Below are 23177 nucleotides of genomic sequence, written 5' to 3'. Positions count from 1 at the left end.
TCAGGCCACAAGTGGCCCATCGGGACCATCGGACCGCCGTGTCATCCTCAGCTGAGGATGCGGATAGGAGGGGCGTGTGGTCAGCACACCGCTCTCCCGGTCGTTATGATGGTTTTCTTTGACCGGAGCCGTTACTATTCGGTCGAATAGCTCCTCAATTGGCATCACGAGGCTGAGTGCGCCCATAAAAACGGCAACAGCACACGGCAGCCCGGATGGTCACCCATCCAAGTGCCGGCCACGCCCGACAGCGCTTAACTTCGGTGATTTGACGGGAACCGGTATATCCACCGCGGCAAGGCCGTTGCCAGATTATCTTATACCATTCTATTAAATAAATGTGTGTTTTCTGTCCAGCAGACAGCAAGAATTAACTCAGGTACTCAATGTTTTCTGCCCAAAAAACAGAACTTATGTGTCCGATTTCCTTAATCTAATTCCGTGAGCATCGACTGATTTCGACTACTTTGCATTACCCTTATATTACTTTATTTGATATAAATATTAGATCTCTTTCCAAGATGCTATCTATTCCGTTCAACTACTTTTCCAAGTCTTTTGGCATCTCTGTCAGAAATACATTGTGGTCGGCAAACTTTAAGGTTTTTTATTTCTTCTGCCTCAACTTTAACTCCCAAGTTTCTCCTTGGTTTCATCACAGCTTGCTCATTTATAGACTGAAAAATGTGGAAGGGGTGAGGACAGGACGGGGTGGAGGGGGGGGGGGGCAGGGGATAGGCCACAATCCTTTCTCACTCCCTACTACCGCTACGGTCGCAGGTTCGAATCCTGCCTCGGCCATAGATGTGTGTCATGTCCTTAGGTTGGGGACAGCTTGGCTTCTGTGCTAGTTTTAAATAACCTTTCGCTCTTTTTACTTTAGCCCTGTTACGCTCAAAATTTCAAAGAATGTGGTTCATCCCAAATTGTCAAAAACTCTTAGTTGGTCCGAACAGGGCTCGGAAGGTCCAACGGTATCGACTGACGCCGAGTCTCAGCCGACTCTGGCGTACATTGTTAAAAACTCTTTGTGAATCTATTTGTCGACTATAAATGATTATTGCAGTCATTTTCCCGACACTTAAGTTTGTCTTCCAGAGATTTATGATGCAGAATGGACGGTAGTCACGCGGCAGGAGGAGCCATAAGTGGTCTGTAGCCTTGGCCGGTGCTCTCATTATCTTTGACTTGCTGAGTGGACGACTCATCCATTGTCCTGCCGCCGACCGAAGCACGTCCACTTCCTCTGCCGGCACACGCCGCATGCTCTCTATGCGCACAATACCGACGGAGATACCACGTCTCGACAAGGGACACACCTTTCAAATAATTAACAGAATTTAAGTAATGAATGTTTATAAATTAATCATACTAATATTCAGTCTAAAGATTTGTATCCTGGAGTAAGGAGGGTGTATAGATTCATGCGCTTCAAAAAATACTATACATCTTAGGAAGCGGCTCCTTGAAGAGGACAAGGAAAAAAAATCGTTGTTAGGCAGTATTTCTCCGTTTTTTGACAGACTGACGCTCGCTCAGTCAACTAACTTTATATGATTGTGTGTCCCCCACACAGAGATATGAGAAAGAAGAGAAGTTTCTTACAAGTAGATTTCCGCAAAATGTCTCAGTTAGCCTGCTAGTGGTTATCTGACGTCACCAAACAATAAATACCCAATGATTACCTATATCGTTTGCGAGGACCTCATACCTACAGGCAACAGACGAGAATAAGAAAAACAGTTTCTATTATTGACATATTAAAGTTTCTCAGTAATCTTAAAACCTTGAACATGGCTGGATGCAGAAACTGTAATGTACTTGTCGTCTAGGAAAAGGCGAAAAAACAGCCAAATCAGTGCCAATCGCACAACGTTTACTTAAAATCCCTTGACTTAGTTTACGACGTCTTTAAAAACGTCGTCTGTAGAAGGATCAATAATCAACACTCGTTACCTGGAGGTATGTAAAATACACTGATGGAAAAAAAATCGCAAGACCAAAAAATGATTAATGAATAACAATGAAATTTTTGGGAATACATATAGGTAATATATTTAAGTTATTAACATTACAAGTTCACAGGTTAATGTAAGCGCTAGATAAACCATTGCATTTGTGAAATGCTGGTACATTAATAACCTGTGTAGCCGCCATAATACTGAATCAAATGGTTCAAATGGCTCTGAGCACTATGGGACTCAACTGCTGAGGCCATTAGTCCCCTAGAACTTAGAACTACTTAAACCTAACTAACCTAAGGACATCACAAACATCCATGCCCGAGGCAGGATTCGAACCTGCGACCGTAGCGGTCTCGCTGTTCCAGACAATACTGAATCCAAGGATGCAAACGTGCATGCATTGCGTTGTGCCAGATGTCAGTTTGTGGGATGGAGTTCCATGCCTGCTGCACTTTGTAAGTCAACAGAAGAACGGTTAATGCTGTTTGTGGATGATGCTGGAGGTGTCCGATGATGTCCCGTGTGTGCTCGGCTGTGGTGATGGAGCAAGTCAAGGCTATCTGTCGACACTCCGTAGAGCACGTTGGGCTACAAAAGCAGTATGTGGGCGAGCGTTATCCTGTTGGAAAACACACCCTGGAATGTCGTTCATGGATGGCAACACAACAGGTCGAATCACCAGACTGACGCAAATATTCGCAGTCAGGATGCGTAGTATAACCACGAGAGTTGTACTGCTGTCATACGAAATCGCCCCCCAGGCCGTGACTCCAGGTGCAGGTTCAGTGTGTCTAGCACGGAGACAGGTTGGTTGCAGGCCTCCTTCTTACCAACACACACAGAGGCAGAACCTTCTCTCATCGGGAAACACAACAGATCTCCTCACTGCCCTCCAATGAAGTCGCAAATGGCAGTGATTTGGAGTCAGTGGAATGCACGCTACAGGGCGTATTGCTCGGAGCTGAACTTGAAGTAACAGATTTGTAAAAGTACGTTGTGTCACAGTGGTGCCAAATGCTGCTCAGATCGCTGCTGCAGATGCAGTACGATGTGCCATAGCCACACGCCGAACACAATGGACTTCCGTGTCGGCCACGTGCCCTTCCGGAGCCCGGTCTTCTTGTGACCGTACATCCTCGTAACCACGGCTGCCAGTAACTAGGTACAGTGGCTGCGTTCCTGCCACGTCTCTCTGCATTATCGCAGAAGGAACATCCAGCGACTCGTAACCCTATTACACTACCTCGTTCAAACTTGGTGAGGAGCTGATAATGCCTTCTTTGTGGCCGTAAAGGCATTCTTGACCAACATCAGCTCACCACGTCCATTCTCAGAGGTGACTAACACACTGACGCTCACGATCGTTATGGCGTGTATTTGAAGTAAACCTGGTTTGCATCCTCATAACGGCGCTATCAGCGCCACTCTTATGCGACTGGGGCGAAACCTGGATAGACATCATCTTTCAGATGTAGAAACAAGCTCATCGACTTTCGTTTATATCGCACAATTCCTTCTTGTTGTTGGGACTTTTTTCCGTCAGTGTGTGAAACCATAAGCCACATTATTATGGAGGTGAATTTGATCTTCATTTGTGCCTTATCGCTTCATATTTGACATACCTCCGAATCATGTAACTAGTGTCAATCATTGACCCTTCTGAAGAAAACATTTTTAAAGACGTCGAAACCTAGGTCAATGGGTTTTCAATGAACACTCCTACTGATTCAATGATTTCGATGAATGTTGCTACTTATTAGGCTGTTTTTTTTTCAGCTTTTCCTACACGAAGTTTCACAGAAATTTATTGATGAATGGACGTTACACCTACAGTTGAACTTAGGCATCACTTGATTTTGGTATTTTCTCATCGTTACTCCTTGATGTAAAAGGTAGAGACTGAAGACAGAGAAAAAAGCAACTAGAAATACCGTTCTGCTTGGACCATAAAAAGAAGTGATATCTTTCGGTCGTCCTTTTGAATGCTCTTTCTTCGCGACGATCTTTTCTCATCACCATGTTTAATACGTATTTTAGATTGTTTTCAGATATCGTGTTAATCAATCTGAAAGTGATTCCGAAGTGTGCAACTTTGTGAGGTCTTGAAAGTAGAGTAAGAGAGACAGCAGCAGAATATCACGGAAAACTTTGAAGAGGTTCAACATAGAGAACTTCCGTATAATGTATGACTGCGAGAGATAAATAAACATATTTAAAGACTGCTTCCACTAAAACTGCGAGACGAAAGCAATATAAATCTTATAGGCTATAGTATTATAAGTTTCTCACTATCGAAGCCAATGCTCTGTAGCGAAAAGACTGAGCGTGGAGCATAACGAATGCTGGTTAGTATAGATAAAGTAATATGATTTCAAGGGCTGACTTTATCTCTTTTCCTACTACTAGATGCAGGAACATAGAAAGAACACTTGAATGAATTTCCCGCCTGGTGCAATCAGTTGCCCTCACTTCGACGTGTTTAAGAGCCGTACGTAAGTAGCTGTTTTTCACGTACCTATTTAGTAAAATAATAATGAGGGATGGTATAATATTCCATTCCGTACTTTTTATGTTCTAAATGCAACTGTGACGCGATGAATGTAAAATGTGGTACAGAAAAAATAGACTATCATACAGGGTGATTCAAAAAGAATACCACAACTTTAGGAATTTAAAACTCTGCAACGACAAAAGGCAGAGCTAAGCACTATCTGTCGGCGAATTAAGGGAGCTATAAAGTTTCATTTAGTTGTACATTTGTTCGCTTGAGGCGCTGTTGACTAGGCGTCAGCGTCAGTTGATGCTAAGATGGCGACCGCTCAACAGAAAGCTTTTTGTGTTATTGAGTACGGCAGAAGTGAATCGACGACAGTTGTTCAGCGTGGATTTCGAACGAAGTATGGTGTTAAACCTCCTGATAGGTGGTGTATTAAACGTTGGTATAAACAGTTTACAGAGAATGGGTGTTTGTGCAAAGGGAAAAGTTCTGGACGGCCGAGAACGAGTGATGAAAATGTAGCACGCATCCAGCAAGCATTTGTTCGCAGCCCAGGAAAATCGACTCGCAGAGCTATTCAATTACAATTACAATTCATATTTCAGCAGGCTGGAGCGCCACCACATTGGCACTTATCTGTCCGTAACTACCTGAACGTCAACTACCCGAGGCGATGGATCGGCCGCCAGGCAGCCCGTGACAGAGCACTTCATCACTGGCCTCCAAGAAGCCCTGATCTTACCCCCTGCGATTTTTTCTTATGGGGGTATGTTAAGGATATGGTGTTTCGGCCACCTCTCCCAGCCACCATTGATGATTTGAAACGAGAAATAACAGCAGCTATCCAAACTGTTACGCCTGATATGCTACAGAGAGTGTGGAACGAGTTGGAGTATCGGGTTGATATTGCTCGAGTGGCTGGAGGGGGCCATATTGAACATCTCTGAACTTGTTTTTGAGGGAAAAAAAACCTTTTTAAATACTCTTTGTAATGATGTATAACAGAAAGTTATATTATGTTTCTTTCATTAAATACACATTTTTAAAGTCGTGGTATTCTTTTTGAATCACCCTGTATTAGTAAAATACTGTGAATTTAGTCGAATTTCCACTACTTTATCGACTTTCTTTGATCACTTTTCTTCCACATCTCTTTCATAATATGTCGAATCCTATTTACATCATCATCATCTTCTAAACACTATGTTTTATCGTTGCCCACGATTCTTGTACTGAGGAAACAAAGCTGTGGTATATGTTGCCTTGCAAATCGCTGTTTTACTGTCTCACTGGTAATGCCAGTAAACAGTCACGATCCAGATTGAGAGCTTCTTTCTTTTGCATTGTGGTGATACTGACGGCGCTGTTTCCACAACAGACGCGGATCTGGGGTTCGGTTTCCGGACACACACACACACACACACACACACACACACACACACAGCCCCCCGCCCCACCTTCCATAAATACACAATGCCTTCACCCTGTATTTGACGTACTGTAGATACCTATATTTTTAATAATAATAACAATAAAACATACAAAATGCAGTTTACATCCGCAGTTAGTAAAGCGGTTTTGCTCTTTAGGAGACTCGTCAGTTCTGTATTGTGGTAAAGATATGTTTGGAGTTCAGCGAATTTCTTGAGTCACATTCGTAGCTCTGCTAGCCCTCAATTCTGATGCCATGCGTGAAGAGCTAGCAAGAAACTTGTGTCATTAGCAGTCAGAATGGCCTTTTAGCAACGAAATAGATAGAAAGTAACTGCAGAGTTGGAGAATACGCGAACGCCATTTTGAATTGGGAAGAAACCAAGCTGATCACCTTCATCTTCTGAGACTTTCTGCAAATGTACTCGCAAGAGCGGAATTCAAGCGCTCGTACGACTCTTGCAGTAAATGAGTAAATTAATAACTGTTCTCAACTGATTTTGGCGGGTAGACCCTGAAATGTATATTTGAGCATCCGATTTCTCCAATTTACAGTTGGTGACCGATGTGTATCAAATTCTTCAGCACCTAATAGTGCCACTAACTACGAAATGTTCCACATTGTTTTTCTTTTAAAAACTGCTGCGATCTTTCCCTTTAGTCCTCTACCTTCAAATTCACTGTTTTTATACATCTGTTTAACGCTCCACTACTTGTACATGTTATATACAAGTAACTATAATAGTAGTATACTGCAGATGCCTCGAAGAAGAAAAAAAACCGTGCTCTGTAATTGGAATCAAGCACAGGTCACAACTATCTAGAAAAAAGGGAAGCGAAAGTGATCTATAAAACTGCCGTAAAATGTCTCTGACGTCTATCTGTTGCACCAGGGAAAAGAAATCTGAGCTCTCGAACAGAACAACCTCCTACACATCAACCAACATGGATTACGAAAACATCGATCGTGTGAAACCCATCTCGCCCTCTTTTCACATGGCATCCTGAAAGCCATGGGTCAACGCAGTCAGGATGGAGGCAAAATACTTCCAAAGGCATTTGTCTCAGTACCATACCTATCCTCATCATTGAAAGTACTGTCGTATGGAGTATCCAGTGAAATTTGTGACTAGATTGAGGAGTTTCTGGTAGGGAGTACGCAGAATGTTATCTTGCATGAGGAATCATCGACATATGTAGAAGTAACTTCAAGTGTGCCTCAGGGAAGTGTGTTTGGACCGTTGCTGTTCATGTTATTGCTTCTCGCACTATAGTCAGTTATCTACGATGAAGTACAATCTGAAAGAAAGCTGCACAAATATTTTGTCAGATTTTGATAAGACTTCAAAATGGTCGAAAGATTGACAACTTCTTTTAAATGTTCAGAAATGTAAAATTGTTCACTTCACAAAACGAAGAAACGAGGTATCCTGTGCCAAACATACGAAGAGTCGCAACTGCAATTGGTCAACTCATACAGGTACCTGGGAGTAACAATTTATAGAGATATGAGCTTGAACTATCACATAGGCTCAGTAGTACGTAAAGCAAGTGGCAGACTTTGTTTCATTGGTAGAGTAGTAGGGAAATGCAACGAGTCTACTAAGCAGATTTCTCACAAAACACTTGAGCGACTCAGCCTAGGATTCAATAAAATTACAAAACCGTCAACGTTCCACAGAAGTATGTTTTTATTTAAATGGCGAAAAATTTCGGTCTTGTAGTCCATTGGCAAGGCGTTCTTATAAGTCCTATCATAACACCATAATATGTGTACGTTGGTCACATTGCTTGTATAAGTGGTTGAGTGCAACATATTGTTTGCGTACGACTATCCAGTGTTGCACGTAGCAAAACATTCCAGCATGCTGGAAGTAAGCAAGTACCCTAGGATGTCGCTCAGATATGTGGGACCTGTAGCAATGAGCACTTCTTTTTGTTAGAGTTTATCACGTGTAGTTACGGCCTCCGCTGTACTCCAGTTTTGACAAATTTATTTTATTTTATTTTATTTTGCGGCCGGATGCCCTTCCTGGCGCCGTTGCCGCCAGTCAAGTAAGGGAGGGAAGCCGCGTGTGCCACTCGTCTATGAATTGTGTAAACTGTGGGTGATCGTATTTTTAACTGTTCGTCTATCGTATTTTTTGAGGCGGAAAGTGGGAACCAGCCCAGCATTTGTCTAAAAGAGCGTGGGAAACAACTTAAATATGAGGGGCTCTCAGTAAGTAATGCAACACATTTTTTTCTCTGCCAGTTTCGGTTGAAAAACTGTGGAATTTGTTGTGGAACATCGAGGAAAGCTCTTGCTTCAGTCCCTATAGTTTGATGAAGTTTCGATAGGCGCAGGCGTTATACTTTGTCTTCAAAATGGCAGCTGTAACGGAAACGCGTCATTGAGTTTTTTTGGCGGAGTACCAGAGCATCGCAGATATTCATAGGCGCTTGCAGAATGTCTACGGAGACCTGGCGGTGAACAAAAGCACGATGAGTCGTTGGGCGAGGCGTCTGCCGTCATCGCAAGAAGGTCGCGCAAACCTGCCCGATCTCCCGCTTGTCGACCAGCCTCTGCAAAGCTGGATCGTTTGGAGACTCTCAAAATACAGACGAACTTCTCTGTCTCCTTGACAACGCAAGGCCTCACGAAGTTTGTGCACCCGAGAGGAGCCCACAAAACGTCAGTAGCCGTTTCTTCCTAAGCTACCCTGCAGCCCGGAAGTCGCACCTTCCGACTTCCATCTGTCTGGCCTGATGAACGGCGGACTCCGCGGGAAGCAGGCTACCGATGGTGCGAGACGTTGGCTCCGAAGTCGACCAGCAAATGAGACAATGAGGGCATACAGGCCCTCCCAGCAAAGAGGCGTGAGGCTGCCGCACTGAACGGAGATTATGTTGACAATATGGATTTGAGCCGAAAAAATGGGGAATAACATAGTGTATTGGAAACCTGAGTAAAACCAACGTGGTTTCAGAAAAAATTGTGTAGTTTTACTTACTGAATGGCCCTCGTAGTGAAACAACTCTCAGTCGGCATTAAGATGTTCAGTTAACAAAATTCAATGAACATTAGGATGAATTAATGGTTTTAAATAAGTTATTAAATATTATTTAATACAGAGTAATTAAAAATGACCCGCCAGGATAGCCGAGAGCGCTAACGCGCTGCTTCCTGGACTCGGGTAGGCGCGCCGGCCCTGGATCGAATCCGCCCGGCGGATTGGCGACGACGGCTGGTGTGCCGGCCAGCCTGGATGTGGTTTTTAGGCGGTCTTCCACATCCTACTAGGTGAATACCGTGCTGGTCCCCATGTCCTGCCTCAGTTACACGACTCACAGACATTTGAAACACATTCACACTATTTCAAGATTTACACTAGTCTCAGACAGCTGGGGTACACTAATTCCTTCCTGGGGGATACGGGGTGGCGGCAGTAAGGGCATCCGGCCACCCCTTACAATTAACATGCCAAATCCGGTTAACCATGGCCGACCCTGCATAACTGCGGGACAAGCCGCAAGCGATAGATAGACAGATAGGTAGACAGTGTAATAAAAATAACTAAGAGGATATAAGCTACTGAAGCTAAAATACGTGGTATTTTATGTTTTTTCTGATATTATAAATGGCCTGGAATCTTTTGTTTCACTCTCTGTCAGATGTTCGATTTGGTTGGTTGGTTGGTTGACTTTGGGATGGGGACCAAACAGTGAGGTCATCGGTCCCATCGGATTAGGGAAGGATGAGGAAGGAAATCGGGCGTGCTCTTTCAAAGGAACAATTCCGGAATTTGCCTGAAGCGATTTAGGGAAATCAGGATGGCCGGACGCGGATATGAACAGTGGTCCTCCCGAATGAGAGTCCAGTGTGCTAACGACCGCGCCACCTCGCTCTGTGTTATTGTTCGCTTTGTATGGAAGTGTTCATGTTGGCTCGTGTGAGCAATGATGTGTGATTTTGTGAAGTCGTAAATATAATTCAGCATTTCATTTACAAAGTGAATAGGTAGTGTCCTTAATTTGTGTATACGAAAGAGACTAAACCAATCAAATAATTTTCAATAATTATTTGTGAAATAGTGCAACCTAAAATGCGCAGACAGTTATATTAACATTACACAGGAGTTCTGAGATCTGACTGTCACAAATTTTTCTACAAAAGACATGGAACTGATGTCCAGAACTGAAGTCCAGAATCGATACCGGCTTGGCTCAAGGCCATATAATTAATTCTCAGTTTATACTGGTGTAAAAGTAAAATATACTCGTATTTAACCTTAATAATGTTACTGATTTACGGCGGATATTTTGCAGTATTGAAACTGTGTTTTTGTGGTGTCTTATTGATACTTTATGCATGCGTAAGTACAGAGGCTTAAAGTCGCGAGATTGTTTTTTCTTGCATAGACGGACTAAATTATTTTTACTTGTACCGGAATACTTTTAAAGACTTAAGCTCCAATTACTTTCAGTATCTAAAGTACTGAGTACAAAAGTGGATAGATATTATTTCTGCGGCCTACGTGTAATGCAGAAGTGTAATAACAATAACCCACCCAATTACTTTCATGTTTATAGCCGAAGTATTAAACTTTTTGATCTAAAAGAGTGTACAACTTTTAAGGATTTATAACGTACACCAGTTGCAAAAACTTTTTGTGCCTATAAAAATAATAATTTCGCCTCCCAAAAGACACTAACTAACTAACAAAAAATCAGTAATATTTTCGAGTAAGATACTACATCCGTTCTGAAGAAGTCCGTATAATTAGTGGAATCAAAACACTGAATCACATGATATGCTCCACGTATTTCCATGAAAAACAAATCACATGATAAATCACGTTGCATCAGATCGATCTCTATATTTTTCAGAGGAAATAGTTTTTTTTTAGCGTTTATTGCGAGTTGTGCGGTTTGGAGGCAGAACACGCCATACGTGTTGTCGGCAATAGACACAGGACTGCCTTCCGTTGAGATAGAGACTTTTAGAGATACAACACCAGTTTGGATCCGACAACTGCTGAGAAGTGATTCTTGACTTCGACTGAAGCCCTGTAGCGTAACGGCAGGGAATCAAAATGCGGATTGGCGCTCGGAGGCCTGATACCTTCTCTCCAAAAACGCGTCTTTACTTTCTTAACCACCGCGTAACTGAACAAGAAAAAAACATAGTTTTTTTGGCGCGGATCGAGTGAGGCATGAGTAATTTACGTTAGGGAGAGTTTCCAGGCGGCTGTTGACGCAACTTCCAAGCGTACAGAACGGAAATCCGAGTGTCGTAGGGTAGAATCCTAATGTGAGATTTTTTATTTTCAATTTTTTATTACTGATACTGCAAATAAACCGAAATAAAAGTGAGTTATTGCGTTTATTAATATTTTCTTTTAAGAAATGAAAAGGAAATGGAATGGAAAATTTGGGATTACAAATAAATATCCAGGAAGGTATTGTACTTCACCGCCCTCAAGGACTCTGCAAATAAATTTTTAGGAAGGGATCGTAATTAAAGCGTACAGGACTTCTTACGCCTACAAGAGAGTACTGCCAATTTTTGACAGAGGATTCAAAAAATCGTAGATGAGTACGCGGAAAAATAGAGAAATATCATTTCATCAAGTGAGGGAAACTTACAACAGCCTTACACAAAAAAATTTTGACTGAGTGTTGAAGTCCACGCGCAGGAATGAAAATTCCTTCTGTTAACTGACACGCAGAGAGGACAAATAAATCCATAATTATACGACGAGATTTTTGAAGATGAAGAATGATTGCTATTGTGTAGTGTTAAAGTGATTCCCCCAAATGCATTCCGCGAGTGCGGACTTGCGGTGCCCAGTTTTATCGTTAGTTAAAGAATCTGATCAAAAAGTATCGAAACTGCGCTTATGTTGTCGGAGAAAAAAAGAAATCACGTCCCAAGAAGACTGCGTCGAAATACATTCCATTGTACGTCACCAGGTATCCTCCCCAATATTTGGTGATATGATGTGTTACGCGTGGTTTGCTGCCAAGCTGTGCGATGAGAGACAACCTTCTGAGAGTGTAAACCAAGTTTGCTTATGCACAGAAACTTTGAAACGTAGCGTTTATAGCACGCGAGATCCCGAGAATATTAGTGCTTCACCTGTTGTTACGATGAATATCATCCCAGCATGTTAACTCATCAACTGTAAAATAACGAAACTGTCTGATTTTATATGCAGATTTCTCGTGTACGCCTTTCCGGAAATTGTTTAGCGATCTCAAATTCTTATTTGCCTTTCAGTTTGATGCCCTTTATGTAAGTACTAACAAATACAACATGTTAGGATTATTTTGGTTTATTTTCACTGTAAGTAATGTAACAATTGAAAATAATGAGAAGTTTCGCCATAGGGGCTCGACTCCAAAATCCTTGGATTTACATTATGTACTCTTTTTCACTGCGCCATCCGCTTCCTGGAAACTATGTTAACGTAAACGGTTCGTGCATCGCCCCACCCTCCCCAAAATTACTGTTTTTTTCTAAACGTTTCGTCATGTGGAGCTCCTATTTCTGTCTGGCCAAGTGCTGCAAATATCATAAATTTGGACGAAACCGGGGATGTCGAACAGGTTGCGTCCACTTGTTAGTTGGGATACGGCTATTCTTGTGGTTCAACAAACAAAGTAATAATTTAGCGGGAAACATCATTTACATACTCCTAGGTAACAAAACTAGTTGAACTCGCTTAAGAAGTCGTAAGCTTGAAGGTTAATACACCGGTTAATAAGAAGCTTCAGATGTAATGAAGTACATTGTGCTAAATATCATTAAATTTAAAAATGTAATTATCTCTAGTTACTGCAACGCTTCAAGCAGCCACTTCATTCAAGTACACGCGGGTAATAACCCTTGGAGATATGAAGTGGAATGATTATGTAAGGAAGACTGTTGATAAATCTAATGTCGGTTTTCCGTTCGTTAGCAGAGCGTATCTTACATGCGTAGCAGAAGCGGTACGAAGGGCATACTTTCTCCAGTCTAGAGTACTGTAATTTGAGTGTAACCCCCACCCTTCCTTTTTGTACCACCTGATTGCACATTAGCCGGCTGGGGTGGCCGAGTGGTTCTAGGCGCTACAGTCTGGAACCGCGAGACCGCTACGGTCGCAGGTTTGAATCCTGCCTCGGGCATGGATGTTTGTGATGTCCATAGGTTAGTTAGGTTTAAGTAGTTCTAAGTTCTAGGGGACTGATGACCTCAGAAGTTAAGTCTCATTGTGCTCAGAGCCATTTGAACCATTTTTGATTGCACATTGTGTTCATAGAGTAATAACGTGTAGCTACCTTTTCACTTACCTTAACAGCGTTGTCTTCTAGTAAATTCCTCTGAATAATAATGTGTAAAAGGAACATCGAGCTCCATAGGTGTAAAGTTTTTTCACAGTTGTAAAATATTAGACATTTCTTGTCACTTGCGTATTATGTAGTTACATATTCTGTCATTAGTTATATGCAGAGTAAATGAATTTCTGTAACTGGAAATGGTATCAAAGTCACTATCGGCACAAACAGAGATAAATGAGTATCAAAAACTAATTCTGAAAGTATGTTAACGAATAACTATCACTGAAGTAGTAAGTTGCGGTTAACCACGCTTCCTATTAAAATAATAAAATTTGTAAGAAAACTGATGCTTCAGAACAATAAATAGCACTGCTCGTTCTTTCGTTGCCGTATATTACATAACTGTTTTCTACTGCTATTTACTTGATATTTTCCCAAGAAGTTTGACAAACGTTGTGAATAACTCTTGTGTGCATACTGCAAGTACAAAGGAATGTTTACCACAGTCTGTGTTACTTGTTTTTGAAAACATAAATCAGCAGTCCAAGTACAATCTTTGAAAATTATTATAACATTCTAGATAGCAAGGAACCTTTATTCAAAGGTGACCAGTTTCGATCATCACATGATCATCTTCAGAACTACGGCCATTTTGATGATGTTTGGTTTGTGAGGTGCTCAACTGCGCGGTCATCAGCGCCCGTACAAAGTCCCAATGGTTACACTCTCCAATTTTTTCACAATCCATTCCAGCCACTGTCGCAAATGATGATGACAAAATAATGTTGATGGACAATGGCTGTGTATGGAGCAGGAACCGCTGAACTGCTCGGTTGACTATCGTCATTCAGCGGCTCCTGTTCCATACACAGCCATTGTCCATTAAAACTGTTTAGATCTGAAGACGATCATGTGATAATCGAAACCGGTCACTTTTCAATAAATGTATCTTACGATCTAGACTGTTATAATTATTTTCAAACTTTGTTACTTACATGCTTCTGATTAGAATAGAAGAAAGTACTCTAAATATAACGTTTTAATTGTTCTTTGAATGTGCGGAATTCTCAATTTCTTGTTCCCGGCAGTTTTTTAAATGATATTTGCACCAGGGCACAGCACATCACTTTGAAAAATAGCTAACGACACAAGTAGCTGTGTAAATAACAGTTTCATGTGAAACTGTCTTTTACTTTAGCCACAAACATCATTAGAGGAGTAAATTAACTGGGAAAAAGAGTGTAATAATTCGAAAATCTTTCAAGAAGTCCTTACAAGATATGCAGTTTCAAAAATATCATTATTGCTGTATTACCTGAATAAATACTTAATTTACTTTTGCTTCATTAGCCAGGATAAAAAATTCTATGGCACAACAGGGAATGAGGATGTGATGTACAAATCAGTCTATTACCTCTGCCTGCAAGTCCATAAATAAAGAATACGTTCAAGTTTACACGCTGTCAAACTAAACAACTTAGTCAGATAATTGACAACTAGACCCAGTTTAACGGGTTATGCAGGTGGACACAGACAATTTTACACATAGTGTTTCATTTATTAGGTGATTAACGGATTTTTAAAGTCTTTCTCGTACCATCGTGCCATTTCCATCCACTTGAAGTTGTATAATTTGAATTTTTATGAGCGTAAGACGAAATATGTTTTCTTCAAACAAAACCGTTTAACTATCACACGGACTATATGACTGACTACGCGCCAGTAAATATTAGGGTGTAAGAGCAATCCCTTAAATCTGTAGTAGTAATGTTTTAAAGTTTTCGTTTTTAGTTGATCAAATCACATATTGTACAACAACAAAAAATGAACATAGTGCTACCTCACAAAGAGTACTAAATTGTCCTGTTTGACGAAAAAATAGTTCTTTTGACTATACGACTGAAATATTTACACACTAGGGACCGTCAAATGATCTTCACCCAGAATAAGGCATCGCCTGCAGCCTTCAGTAAATGCTCTACTGCGCACTACTTCGGGAAATACAGACGCCGACTCAACGATCATTGTCTGCTCCTCCCATGGTCGCAGTGGGTTAAAAAGATATATGGGCGCGATATCAAAGTTTGTGGGGTTCTACATTTTACGTTCCTCATTGTGAATCTGGTTCTGCTTCTGTGCTGCAATTTGTCAATGATTTCTCTTAAAGAGGTGTCATTAATACGATAAAATTTTGGTTTCTCACGTAGAATTTTATGCTCTCGGAGATCACAGGCCTTGGCAAGGCTGCAAGAATATAACTATGCTTTATCTGTAAAACCAAACGTTCCAGGAGCAAATTTTCTATAGTCTGCTTCCCAGTGTGTGAATATATACCTGATCACTGAAATGTGCTATGCGCACCAGTCGCTAGACAGTTCTTCAATTTACGCTGTTGTCTGTTTATTTTCACTTAATGACTGTGAACTTCTTAAAGTCCAAGATTTTGTGCTGGTTCTCATCTCCTGATCTCTAGTATTTAGCCCCCTAAAGTGATTTGTGTAATTATCAGGTTTTTTTTAAAATTTTAACTGTGAAAGCAGTAACGTCAACTTTGTCGTTAATACTGTACGTACAAATGAAAGAACTCCGGTATTCTCGTAGTTCCAATTATCGCCTGGAGCTCTGAACACTATCAGTTTGCTTTTACTTGGTTCGTCTACAGTGTACATCACAACTTGGATAAAATGCTAAAACAGTTTTGATTTGTATCCTTTTCTCTCCTAACAGGATCGTTTTGTCTACAGACGTCACAGTTGTCGGAATGATAATGACAGTAACAGAAAAATACATTGGAGTATATAAGATCCATCGCTCATCCCGGATATAAAACCTCAGCTTTGAAACAACGTTAAATACGCATCAAACTGTGCAGTCATATGGCTGTTTTTTTATTTTTTAAGGACTTTCATAGTGTATTGTTCGTACCACGTGTTCCTAACCAACAACGTGGAGATTAAAGGAGGAAAATCAGCTGCCACTTGAAATATGACACATACATGCAACATTGATGTCACAATACAGACGACATTAGTTAAGTATTATACTACTGTAGTGCATAACGCACACAGCTGCCAATTTCCGTTACAGAATAGCGTCTATTGACTTCATAACGGTAGCTGAGCTGAAAAATTAAAACCATAAAAAGTGAATGCCTATACAGTCTGCAGCGTTCCTTGTGTTAACTGTGTTGCAACAAGTCAGTTAATCACTGAGACTTTAGCGACCACTTTTGACCTCTTTCCTTTAGACATCTGTTATGATTCTCAGCCGAGACTGATAATGTGATGTCTTGCTAGTACGAGTGGCTGGGATGAGCAAATATTTGTAAATAAATAAATTTAAATTGTTGCAGAGTAACAGGCAAATAGCTCGACTACTGTTCAATTACACTATTTGCGACAAATCGCAGGAAGCAGTAACTACCGTAAAATACCTACGAGTAAAACCAAACGTAGTGATCTAAAGTGGAATGACCACATAAAACAAACATCAGGAAAAGCAGATGTCACGCTGAGATTGGTTGTAAACATCTTACGGAAATGTAATTCATTTGCGAAAGATGTGGCCTGCAAAACAGTGTTTAACCGATTCTTGAGTATTGCTCATCAGTGTGGGAACCTTACTAAGCAAGATTAATGGAAGAGAGAGAGAGAGAGAGAGACAGAGACAGAGACACACAGAGAGAGAGAGAGAGAGAGATAGAGAGGGGGGGGGGGAGAGAAGATCGAACAAAGAGTGGCGCCATTCGTCACGGGTTGGTTTCCTCGGTGCTAGACTGCTATGAAGGTGCTCAACAAATTCTAGTTGCAGACGTTACAAGAGAGGCGGCGTGCATCACGGGAAAGTTTGCTATTGGAATTCCGTGAGAATACGTATAAGAAGAGTCGAGCAACATATTACTTACACTTCCTCTCAAATATGCCTCGCGAAATGACCACAACTAGAAAATTAGATGTCATACTGAGTTTTTTCGACAGTTGCTCTTCCTATGCGCCATTCTTGAATGGAATAGGAAAGTGATGGGGGAGGGGGAAGATAGTGGCACCGTTAAGTACCTCTCTCCCACCTACCCCCCTCCCCTCCCGCCTCCGCAATTCAATATAAGGTGGCTTGTGGATAGCAGATGTAGATGCAGAATATCATCAACTAAAGCAGTGTTCCATTAACACAAATTCCTTCTTGGTTTTCACAGTTTGCTGATATGAAAACTTCATGTAGGACTGTTGACAACAGATTTACTGTCATGGAATCTTCTTCACCGTTTTTTTTTTTTTTTAAAAGTTGCAATTTCTCGCTACCTGGATAAAATCTACTGAAAGCTGTGGCACTGATTTACTCGTTCTTCAGTATACCCACAGGTGGCGAGCGAATTTGGTTGAAAATGAGCCAAAAGCTTTTGCTCGGAATCTATGAATCTCAGGCAAAATAGTAATTCATACCTACTTTCAGCTCCGTTCTATGATTTTGTTTGCGTCTTGAAACTGGCCCATGACATTATTTTCACTTTTAAAGCCAACTTATTTCTTTGTTTGATAGAAAACCAATGTTTTTCAATGTGGATAATATACTAAAATCGAAGTATATTTCGTACATTGCGTGCAGTGGAAGATCCATAGTTTGTCATATCTGATCTGTTTCCTTTTTTGTGCAGCTCTGTACCCATTTTGCAGAGTTATCTTCCTCTACAGACATCCTATAATGTACTGTTCAAGTTACCCTTGTATCAATTACTTTGCTTGATACTTTAATCACATGTACTGAAAGACCATCACCTTCAGTTACGTTTTCTATATTGGTAACCAAACGGCTTAGTGCCTCTGATATGGCTTTATCTCCCGTACGTCATTATTTTCGTTAAAATCGAACTGTATTTGAAGTTCATCTCATGGACTACGCAAAAATTTAAAGAACAGTTCGAATGTTTGTAATTTCTTTCTGTCGTTAGTCAATATGGCATCTACAGTCCTTGCCACAGTGGCGAGTGAAAATCGTGGATGCTAGAGAAATATCTGTAAATGCAGATAACAAATTCGTTTACAGATGTCATCGTAAAATACCTTACATACTGCTCGAAATTTACATCTATGATTGTGGTGCTACCATTAGAACGTCAAGATAATGTAAATGATTTCTTAATTATACTATTAGTACTGAGAATGTCACACACTAAAAAACGGACGTGTGATTTGAGTAGTGGATTGGGATGTTGCCTGAAGAAACATCTGGAAGCATTTCCTTCGTACAGGGCTGTGGGAGTTGCAGCCGGCTGTTCAGAGTTGCTTGCGCCAGAGAGAGGCTGTGCGTCTGTTTTCGCCGTTGTGTCATGCATACCGTGATCGATCCAGACGCTGCGTTGCGCATGCGCACTACTCCATGGACCAGAGGGCCTTCGGGCAGCTCAGCGCCTGACCTCGTTCCGTACTGCCGCTGCCAAAATGTCGAATATCGCAGCTGTCTCTCAGACGTTTCCGAGCGAATTTCCTGCCGTTTTGTTGTACTACGTGTTTTTCTTGTACTGTATTTCCATTACTGTTAATAACGCACTTGGTTCGTTCGGTAATTTCAGCCTATTTTTCCCTGACTGTATACTGTGTCGTTTATATTCTTGCTTTATAATTTCCAACTGTCTATTGCGTTAAATGAACTACGGGTTTCTTTGACGTTTCATTCGAATGTATAAAAGGCAAAGTAGCATTTGGCATTCAGTTAAACTGCAAACATGTGAGTCCTGTCCCTCGTTCGAGCGGGGCCTTATTTAGGCTCAGGCTATTTAGGCTGCAGCCTGGTGTCCTTTACCACAAAGGGGACAGCAACACAAAAATTAAAAATTAAAGAAGTCTTTGATTTAAACTGCGATGAGGGCTCTAGTAAAAAGCATAGCAGTAATTATTTTATGTTGTCTTATTAGGCTGAATTTTTCATATGGCGGCTGGTGTGAATTAAGTCAACGTTCATCTATCGAACATTGCACTAGTAAGGTCAAATTTCTAATTTCTCGTGGCGATCGCTGGTACGCTTAAAAAAGCAGCTAACGGCGTTTTGGCAGTTTGAAGTGAATTCAGTTTCTCGGTTACCAAATTCTTCGATGCCGCATTTAATCCAAACCCGTATCAATCCCCAGATTCCTGAGCTCTTAAAGCTGGGAAAAACAAACTGCAGATATCTTTATTCATATTTGATTTAATATGAACCATGGACCTTACCGTTGGTGGGGAGGCTCGCGTGCCTCAGCGATACAGATGGCCGTACCGTAGGTGCAACCACAACGGAGGGATAACTGTTGAGAGACCAGACAAACGTGTGGTTCTTGAAGAGGGCAGCAGCCTTTTCAGTAGTTGCGGGGGCAACAGTCTGGATGATTGACTGATCTGGCATTGTAACACTAACCAAAACGGCCTTGCTGTGCTGGTACTGCGAACGGCTGAAAGCAAGGGGAAACTACAGCCGTAATTTTTCCCAAGGGCATGCAGCTTTACTGCATGGTTAAGTGATGATGACGTCCTCTTGGGTAAAATATTCCTGAGGTAAAATAGTTCCCCATTCGGATCTTCGGGCACGGACTACTCAAGTGGACGTCGTTATCAGGAGAAAGAAAACTGGCGTTCTACGGATCGGAGCGTGGAATGTCAGATCCCTTAATCGGGCAGGTAGGTTAGAAAATTTGAAAATGGAAATGGATAGGTTAAAGTTAGATATAGTGGGAATTACTGAAGTTAGGTGGGAGGAGGAACAAGACTTTTGGTCAGGTAAATATAGAGTTATAAAAAAAAAGTCAGATAGGATAATGGAAGAAAGCTACTACAAACAGCATAGTGAACGCATTATTGTGGCCAAGATAGACACGAAGCCCACGCCCATTACAGTAGTACAAGTTTATATGCCAACTAGCTCTGCAGATGATGAAGAAGTTGATGAAATGTATGATGAGATAAAAGAAATTATTCAGGTAGTGAAGGGAGACGAAAATTTAATAGTCATGGGTGACTGGAATTCGAGAGTAGCAAAAGGAAGAGAAGGAAACGTAGTAGGTGAATATGGAATGGGATTAAGGAATGAAAGAGGAAGCCGCCTGGTAGAATTTTGCACAGAGCATAACTTAATCATAGTTAACACTTGGTTCGAGAATCATAAAAGAAGGTTGTATACATGGAAGAATCCTGGAGATACTAGAAGGTATCAGATAGATTATATAATGGTAAGACAGAGATTTAGGAACCAGGTTTTAAATTGTAAGACATTTCCAGGGGCAGATGTGGACTCTGACCACAATCTATTGGTTATGAACTATTGACTAAAACTGAAGAAACTGCAAAAACGTGGTAATTTAAGGAGATGGGACCTGGATAAACTGACTAAACCAGAGGTTGTACAGAGTTTCAGGGAGAGCATAAGGGAACAATTGACAGGATTGGGGGAAAGAAATACAGTAGAAGAAGAATTGGTAGCTCTGAGGGATGAAGTAGTGAAGGCAGCAGAGGATCAAGTAGGTAAAAAGACGAGGGCTATTAGAAATCGTTGGGTAGCAGAAGAAATATTGAATTTAATTGATGAAAGGAGAAAATATAAAACTGCAGTAAATGAAGCAGGAAAAAGGAATACAAACGTCTCAAAAATGAGATCGACAGGAAGTGCAAAATGACTAAGCAGGGATGGCTAGAGGACAAATGTAAGGATGTAGAGGCTTATCTGACTAGGGGTAAGATAGATACTGCCTACAGGAAAATTAAAGAGACCTTTGGAGAAAAGAGAACCACTTGTATGAATATCAAGAGCTCAGATGGAAACACAGTTCTAAGCAAAGAAGGGAAAGCAGAAAGGTGGAAGGAGTATATAGAGGGTCTATACAAGGTCGATGTACTTGAGGACAATATTATGGAAATGGGAGAGGATGTAGATGAAGATGAAATGGGCGATACGATACTGCATGAAGAGTTTGACAGAGCACTGAAAGACCTGAGTCGAAACAAGGCCCCGGGAGTAAGCAACATTCCATTAGAACTACTGACGGCCTTGGGAGAGCCTGTCCTGACAAAACAACACCATCTGGTGAGCAAGATGTATGAGACAGGCGAAATACCCTCAGATTTCAAGAAGAATATAATTATCCCAATCCCAAAGAAAGCAGGTGTTGACAGATGTGAAAATTACCGAACTATCAGTTTAATAAGTTACAGCTGCAAAATACTAACATGAATTCTTTACAGACGAATGGAAAAACTGGTAGAAGCTGACCTCGGGGAAGATCAGTTTGGATTCCGTAGAAATATTGTAACACTTGAGGGAATACTGACTCTCCGACTTATCTTAGAAGAAAGATTAAGGAAAGGCAAACCTACATTTCTAGCATTTGTAGACTTAGAGAAAGCTTTTGACAATGTTGACTGGAATAGTCTCTTTCAAATTCTAAAGGTGGCAAGGGTGAGCGAGAGGCTATTTACAGTTTGTACATAAACCATATGGCAGTTATAAGAGTCGAGGGGCATGAAAGGGAAGCAGTGGTTGGGAAGGGAGTGAGACAGGGTTGTAGCCTCTCCCCGATGTTATTCAATCTGTATATTGAAGAAGCAGTGAAGGAAACAAAAGAAAAACTGTAGTAGGTTCAAAAATGGTTCAAATGGCTCTGAGCACTATGGGACATAACATCTGTCGTCATCAGTCCCCTAGTACTTAGAACTACTTAAACCTAACTAACCTAAGGACATCACACACATCCATGCCCGAGGCAGGATTCGAATCTTCGACCGTAGCGGTCACGCGGCTCCAGACTGAAGCGCCTAGAACCGCACGGCCACACCGGACGGCTCGGAGTAGGTATTAAAATCCATAGAGAAGAAATAAAAACTTTGAGGTTCACCGATAACATTGTAATTCTGTCAGAGACAGCAAAGGACTTGGAAGAGCAGTTGAACAGAATGGACAGTGTCTTGAAAGGAGGGTTTAAGATGAACACCAACAAAAGCAAAACGAGGATAATGGAATGTAGTCGAATTAAGTCAGGTGATGCTGAGGGAATTAGATTAGGAAATGAGACACTTAAAATAGTAAAGGAGTTTTGCTATTTTGGGAGCAAAATAACTGATGATTGTCGAAGTAGAGAGGATATAAAATGTAGACTGGCAATGGCAAGGAAAGCGTTTCTGAAGAATAGAAATTTGTTAACATCGAGTATAGATTTAAGTGTCAGGAAGTCGTTTCTGAAAGTATTTGTATGGAGTGTAGCCATGTATGGAAGTGAAACATGGACGATAAATAGTTTGGATAAGAAGAGAATAGAAGCTTTCGAAATGTGGTGCTACAGAAGAATGCTGAAGATTAGGTGGGTGGATCACATAACCAATGAGGAGGTATTGAATAGAATTGGGGAGTAGAGGAGTTTGTGGCACAACTTGACAAGAAGAAGGGACCGGTTGGTAGGACATATTCTGAGGCATCACGGGATCACAAATTTAGCATTGGAGGGCAGAGTGGAGGGTAAAAATCATAGAGCGAGACCAAGAGATGAATACACTAAGCTGATTAAGGAGTATGTAAGTTGGAGTAAGTACTGGGAGATGAAGAAGCTTGCACAGGATAGAGAAGCATGGAGAGCTGCATCAAACCAGTCTCAGGACTGCAGACCACAACAACAACAAGAACAATTTACTTGATTGTTAGATACTTCTTGTTATCTTGGATTTGCCTAACAAATACGCCTCCTGACAAAAAAAGTGAAGCAACGAGGAGGGGAGGAATAAATGAAATGAAGCTTGACGGGTAGAGAGGATGTGTGACATTATTGCAATATTTACATTACCGAGTCAGATTTACAAAGAACTTGACATTATTAAGCCTCTCATCAGTATAAGGTTGCATCCCTTCTGGCACATAAGCATGCACTAATTCGGTTAAGAAGGGTGTGATGAAGCCACTGTATCCACTCTTGAGGGAAGCTGGGCTGCAGCTGTTGTAACTGGTCCTTCATATCCTGGATGCTGGTGCTA

General features: G+C 41.2%; 1 pseudogene; it reads right to left on the bottom strand.

Annotated features, from left to right (window-relative positions):
* Positions 1 to 191: 191 nt before the first annotated feature.
* Positions 192 to 309, bottom strand: LOC124560624 (annotated as a pseudogene).
* Positions 310 to 23177: the final 22868 nt, after the last annotated feature.

The sequence above is a fragment of the Schistocerca americana genome, chromosome 1 (genome assembly GCF_021461395.2).
Source record: "Schistocerca americana isolate TAMUIC-IGC-003095 chromosome 1, iqSchAmer2.1, whole genome shotgun sequence".
In the NCBI taxonomy this organism is placed as follows: Eukaryota; Metazoa; Arthropoda; class Insecta; order Orthoptera; family Acrididae; genus Schistocerca; species Schistocerca americana.
The sequence above is the reverse complement of the archived record's forward strand: the minus strand, read 5'-3'. Positions and strand labels throughout refer to the sequence as shown.